Genomic DNA, 7,869 nt, shown 5'->3' with positions numbered 1-7,869 from the left:
ATTATATCGATCGTAACGTGCATATTATCTTCCCGATGGATCTCCATTTGTTGCGTCAACCATAGAATCGGTTTCGCGGTACGCATTCAACTATACCATAGTTGATATCATTGCATTGCGTGTCAGTTCAGCGCCGATGAATCGTTGCCAGGCACAGCGATCCACGAATGCAAACCATGTACTTCACCAGAAAGTTATGTAGGCACACGGTCGATGACCGACTGAGGGCGAGGATGTGCAGGCATAATTTCGTCGCCTTCGCGCACTGATCACATCACTCCTAGAAGCATTACCCCGCGAAGCAGGGACGTATCCAGAATTAATTTAGTGGGAGTGTTTTACAATTAAATAGACTAGTACTCATGTAGGGCAAATTATACTGTAAGTTAGCAATATGGTGAAATATAATAAAATACGGTCCATGGTAGGTGTTCTAACATACATATCACCCACTCCTTGCCACGGAGGCCGGACACCGTGCCTAGCTTAACCTGCACACATGCACCGCTGGAACGTTAGGTGATGCGTATACGCCGTGGGATCATTTGAATACGGATATGTAGACGTGAGACCGTAACGGAACTGAAAATACGCGGCAAAAATGTATCTACAGGCCGGTGATGGATGCGCGTCAAACACCAAACAAGAAGTCCGTGCGGTAGAGGCATTACAATGGGGCACGTGCATTAAACCGTATGTGTTCACGTATATTTCTTGCCTTTTAAAGGGTGCTTGTACAACAACTTTTGTTTTTATTTTTTTATTTTTTATTTTTTTATGTTTCAATATTTTTTGCACGACACTCGTATGAATGTGTCTCCGCGAGTGAAACCTTTAACAATGCACACATCAGTATTGATTTCAAAAATACAAATAAAATACTATTTAAATTCGATTAGTAGTAAAATTATTATTACTCGCTAAAAATGAAATGCGTTTAACAAATTATTAATCAGTAGAGATTACAATATACAGTACAATATCAATAACTTAAAATTAAATGTCAATACAACACGTAGATCGCCATATATCGGTCCCACAAGATGGAATAATAACAACAAAAACGATGATATGAAAACAATACATTCAGACCGAAAAATCGCTATCGAACACGATGAATACCCACGGACGAATTGGTGTATATCACGGTGGCCTGACCTCTGGTTAGAACAACAGAGTTATCTGATTTTTCAACTGAAAAAAAAAAAAAAAACCAAACAACTCCATTTACTTTATATATCCTGTATTAATGATCGGAGTTGTCTCGTTCTTGCACAGATGTACTAGTAATTTTATTTTTTTTTTTTTTTTTGATAATAAACGGTCGAAACCCCACTTTCAAAAAAAAAATGGATTTACCCCGTTTTTGCTCGAAGCCCTTCATGTGGTCGGTGAATACGCACGAACACCTGACAAGTGTGCTGAACTTGCGCCCAGGTGAAACGATGACACGCTAGACCAGGGGAAACAAATTATCGCTCTTTGACTTATAATAAGTGATGATCAAAACAAGACCAAGGCCAAGATTTTCAAAATCTTGGTCTAGCAGACCCAGTCTTGGTCTTGGTCTTGATCTTACGCAAGACTCTTGCTATTTTCATAAAATATAAAAAAAAACTAAATATCTAGCTGTTATAGCTATGTAGATTTTTTACTATGACTTCTAGGATGAAACTTAAGTCCAATATATTATATAGTATATTAATAATATAAAACAATCAAACAATTTAATTTTTATCATAGGTATTCGTTTAAAACTTTGCATTTTAAAATATTATATATATATTATTTTACTTGTATTTGTATTTGATTAATCAATTTACCAGCATAATTCACTTTGTAATTTCCTATTACATCTTCTAATTTATTCACACTCTCGCTTTGGTTCACTACATTTTCAATGTCACTCATTTTAAAGGTATAGTAACAACAACTAACAAGGCGTTTTACCAACAGACATTGTTTTGCATTATCTAGATAAAAATTATTAATAAAATATTAATTTTTTATCTTATCTAGATAATAAGAATTTGAAGTATCTTTTTATCCATCTTTTTAAATAAAATGGTTATCTATTATGAATTATCTAGATAATTTTGAAAAAGATAATATTTTTTTTTTTTTTTGTGAGAAGTGAAACGAGGAATAATAAACACATAGTATTAACGTATATATGTTTTAAATTTTAAATATACATATTCTATAAACAAAGAAAATGTATCATATAATTATTTACACAGAAAACATATAAAAATGAACGTATACGTATACGTTGAAATATATTTCAATATCATTCAATTTTATAACGATTAACTTTTTTTTCTATATAATCGACGATTGGGTGATACTCGTTGCCCAATGCCGGGAATTTAATATACGTATACCCAATAGCTAATATTATACTCATATAATAATAATATAGATAATAATTGTGTGAACACATGGACATAAAGCGTCAATATTTGGCTAGAACGTTCCATAAATAACAATGTATGAACTTAGATTTAAGTAATATATAATAATAAAGCCAACCAGTAACCACTGATATATAGCATTAGTGTATATAGATTAGGATGGTCCTTATTTTTAAATATTTAAATTTTTGTGGCCGATCCCCCTAATTAAGTTCCAATATGTATAAAAATGATGCATACAAAATGTGAGCATAATCGGATAAGTTTAACCCGTGCCCCAAAGTTCTTGAAAATTTCACGTTGTTAATATTTTTAAAAATTGAGTAATTCATAAAATTAACGAAAAAATTAAATAATAAATACATATTTTGTAAGGAAAAACGAATTTTAATTTTATAAACAATTTATAATAATTAATACATTTTTAATAAATGTCTACCAATATTTTATTTTGCATGCATATACTATAATTTTTCCATAAGAGTGCTTTTGTTTGAATTTGAATACTAATGCCTGTATTCCGTGACAACTTGAAGAATATACTGCTTCTGTTCTTAATTTTTTGAACCAATTTTGTTAAAATCATCAATTAATTTAACAGCTCGTTCAGCCATATAATTTACAATTTTTAATTTGCTGATAATTTCTTTATCCCGTTTGTATTCTAAATTGTTCTCCCAAGTTGATGGCCATGTTTCAATAAAGTTATAATTTATATTGAAACTTTTAAAAAAATTTAAAGTTTTATCTGAAATAAATGATTCAATCGTATTATTTATAAAACTTGGTATTTCGTTTAATTTTACACATAATCATTTTTCTACATTAATTGAGTCTCCATCTACATTATTATTTTTTTTAAAGCTTGAATCATTTTAATTTTTGTATTGTCAGAAATTTCATCATCGAAAAATGCAAATCCAACTGACTCTGGAGACAAATACCATAGATGATTGATAATTTTTTTTAGTGTAACTTCAGATAAATTTTCATCTATTGTCTTATAATCATAAAGATCACGCAAAAATTGTAAGTCTTGGCGTGGTGCAACACAAACATTTGGTGCATTAAACCACGCTTTAACATAGCAAAAAACAATAAAAATACAAATATCACGAACTGAATCGTATTCTCTTTTGTTTAATTTATATTCTTGGTGAAGTATAAATATTTTTGAACAATAAATGGCCTGCGACATCCAGCGAGTATGATGAATTGCTCCTGAAACTCGAAAAAAGATTTGACGAGCAGGAGTACCATTTAAAAAGATAACGGTTAGTTCAAGAAATTCTCGTTAATCTACATTGAATCTTAGTTAATTCAGACATGCAAAATTTTAAAATACATTCAATCGAATTATTAAATTGTTGACTAACTTTAGTATCTTGAAGTCTAGGTTTGAAGTTGTTGAGATTAAGTCTTAGCCACGCTAATTGAAACCGTTGAAATAAAGGGACATTTGGTCCAAATGTTGAACCGAATTTATGATCAAAAACACTTCTCAAAATTATCTCATAAATGTGATGACGACAGGGTAAATACAATAACTTCTTTCCAACCATTGTTTAAGTAATATACATGTTCCGCTGATTCAGCCTAAAGTATAAACATTTAAATGCTTGAATTATTAAAAATAAATATAATTATAAAAATTATATTAAAATAAATATTTTATTATGAAATTGTATGTTTCTATACTAACTAACCCGTGTTTATCGCTGTCGTATCAAAGCACATTGCTTTTACGTGATCCATTAATCCTCACTCAGATAGGTATTGGTAAATAGCTTCTGCTTGAGCTTTTGAAGTGCCTTGTAATAACTTAGGTACACCTAATAGTTGTTCACTGTCATTATTAGTTATAAAAATTGGCAATCTATCAACAGTTTCTTTTCCAGTTAAATCAAGGAGCAATTTACCATCCCAGTGTAAGACTATTGCATTTAATTCAGATGTTGAAAACTTTATAAGAATATTATTTGCTAAAACCATACGCGATTGCTCGCGATACCGTTTTATGGAAGATCTGCTCACAACTAAATCGCTAACTTCAACTTTAAGTGCTTTTGCTACTGCAATTATTATGTGAACTGCATCTCTGTCACTAATTTTACAACGGTCAAGGGCTGAAGATAATTTGGCTGTCATGATTTTTTTTCTACCTCGTGTTTTATTACTGACGATGAGTTGAGTTTGTGAAGTATCTATTATATTAGAATTATATTCTGTAGAAGACACTGGTAAACAGTCAATTTCACTAGTACTTGGTAGGTAAGTAACTTTTTCGGAAAAATCGTCATCACTGAAATCAGTAGATTCTACAAAATAAAGTAAAAAAAAAAAATGACTTCATAAATTATTAAAAATAAAGGTATGATTAAAGAAAATAACGAACTTATGTTTATTAATAGTAGCAGCACATTGTTCATAATGACGTTTTTTTCTAGCAATTAGTTTCTCTTGTCTTTCTTCTTTATTTTTAACTTTTCTCATAAATGAATAATCTACACTAGATAAATAACCAAGCCTTCCTTTTTGGCGTTGTAAAGTCAAAAAAATTTTATCATCCTCCAAACTTATCATCTGCATAGCATTGGCATGAGCTATATCAAATAAATCTTCTAATTGATCTTTAAACTGTTATTCCTTATTTATTTGGTTTTCATTTCCTCTTATTGCATGTTTGGGAGTAACCGAATTGGTTCCTGTTTGAAAAAAGTATTTTATAAGGTATAGACAAATCAGTTCCCGTATAAAAAAGGCATTTTATTAGGTATAGCTGAATTGGTTCTCGTTTGTGTACAGGTAAAATAAGGACAATTTTAATTTTTAAAATAATTTACTTACAATATTAAAAATTAAAATCCAGCGGGCCAGTGCATAAAGAGCAAAAAAACAAAATTTTAAAAACTATATTTATGACATAATAATAGTCACAATTATTATATTTATAAGGTAAAGTATAGAAATATAGAAGACTATAGATTACTAGAGACTAGCAAATTACAAGCAAATAGGAAAGAAATAACAAATACTTGGAAAATTGAATGAGATTAATGAGACAATTACGAGAATTGAATATTTAAAGAAAGTTAGCTTCAAATTTGCAAATCAGTGGTTTTAAATTATATTTATTATATTTTATTATTTGTATTTTGTATACCTAAGTGATGACTAGTTGACTTCCAAATCAATGATTTAAAATTGTATATATTTTATCATTTTTTTTTTAACACACATTAACGCACATTATTGATCAAACCTACTTTTAAGTTGACAGTCCTGAGCATATAAAATTAAAAAGGAAAATGTATAATTACATTTAAATGTATGTATAATTAAACGGGAACCAATTTGGCTATACCTAATAATATACTTTTTTCAAACGGGAACCAATTTGGCTATACCTAATAAAATACCTTTTTCAAACGGGAACCGATTCGGTGCGTGGGTTTGGAGCTCGGGAACCAATTCGGTATCAGCCGCATGTTTCTATAAATTTCTCCATTCATTATACATTTTTTCTAATTTTTCAATACAACGTTGAAAATCTCTAGTTGGTATTCGCGCTTTTTCTCAAAATATAATTGTTTCTTTTAAAACTAAAGAGCAACTCTGTCTCACATTAAGCTTCACTTTTCTAAGATAATAAAATAAAACCCTCAACACTTGCATATTGGATAGTAACTTACTGCCTATAATTTGATTTGCATCGTCTCTGATTAAATATATTTTCGTTTGTTCACGAAGTTCGTATACTAGTGACCAGTGGTGTAGCCAAAGGGGGGGGATAAGGGGGCTATAGCCTCCTCCATGGGCCGTGTTTATATGTATAATGTATCTTGACTATTTAATAGAATCAATGCTCGTTTTAATCAAGGGCATATTGATGTTATGCCACTTGAAGGACTTATTCCGGCCAATTTAAATATGTATGACGATAAAAATATTATAAAACCTACTAAAATATATGTCCAAGATCTCCATGATGATACCTCATCTACAATCAGAGCTGACCTGTTCATATGGAGGCAACAATGGAGTCAAAATACTATTCCAAAACCGAATTCTGCTCTTGATTCACTCTCTCATCACACCAATCTTCGACCTAACATTAAAATACTTTTACAATTATTCGCCACGTTATCAGTTACCTCTTTCACTCCGGAAAGAACGTTTTCAGCACTTAATCGCTTAAAAAAATTTTTAAGAAGCACCATGTTGGAAAACAGACTGAACGGGTTAGCTATGGCTAATATAAATAAAAAAGAGCAATTCGATGAAAGTAAAATAATAACTGAATTTGCCAGAAATTTGCCTAAGAGAATGCAGCTGTCAGAGTGGAGCAAGTGACTGAACACTGAAACCAAAATTATTATTATTATTATAAATTATATATTAATAAATATTTTTAAAACTATACTAAAACGCTTGAATTACGTTTAGAAACTTGGTGGTAGATGGTGGGGGGTTGAGGGTGAATTCTCATATCCTCTCTTACCTTACTTATCCAAAAAAAGTGGTTAGCCCCCCCCCCTATTTAAAAATCCTGGCTACGCCACTGCTAGTGACATTATAACATCTATTTTATAAATGTATTTTGCAGTAACAACACCAGTGACTTTGCAATAACTAATGATAAATACGAAAATTCATGGTCGTCACAATTATGATTCACATAATCACATTAGATATCAAAAGCATTAAGATAAAAACGGACTATGTACGATTATAATATGAACTGTATCGGTGAGGTATTTTTATATGTACAGTCATCTCTATGGTTTATTATGATAGTAACTTTAAGGGCTTTGGGGCACGGGTTAAAATTATCAGATTATGTTAAAATTTTGTATACATCATTTTTATATATATTGGAACCTCTTTAGAGGCATTGATTATAAATAATAATAATAAAAAAAAATCCCTATAAATAAGAACCACCCTAATATAGATCTTAAATCGTGTTAGTGAATACTGAGAATAGCAATAAGGTAACAGTGCTCACTTATTAGTTATTGATAAATACGTACGGTTAAATAAAATAAATACACCGATTTATATGGTATAGTTTTAAAATGATGATATATTTTGTTAAATTTGAGTTTTATAAATATAACTTCCTTCATCTGCATTTGTCGGGCGCTTGTTTAGCAACGGAAGTCAAATATTAGCATCAAGAAGGAACCGTTTAGGTGACAAAACATTTGAAATGGTGTTGTGTATTATATCCAAAAAAATTAATTTATAAAATATTGTATTATTTGCATATAGATTATATATTTATTTGCATTTAACTGCGTGTAAATCGAAGACAAAGTGATGTATCATCACTGATGACCATTAAATTAAATTTGAATATTACAAGATAGCAAAGTATAGTTACATAATCTATATAAAATATTATGTAGATTTCTATCCTAGAGATACATAGGTATATGTTTAAATCATACAA

This window comes from Sipha flava, unplaced genomic scaffold (genome assembly GCF_003268045.1).
Source record: "Sipha flava isolate LNK unplaced genomic scaffold, YSA_version1 307_pilon_pilon, whole genome shotgun sequence".
Taxonomy (NCBI): Eukaryota; Metazoa; Arthropoda; class Insecta; order Hemiptera; family Aphididae; genus Sipha; species Sipha flava.
This window is presented reverse-complemented; position numbering follows the sequence as displayed.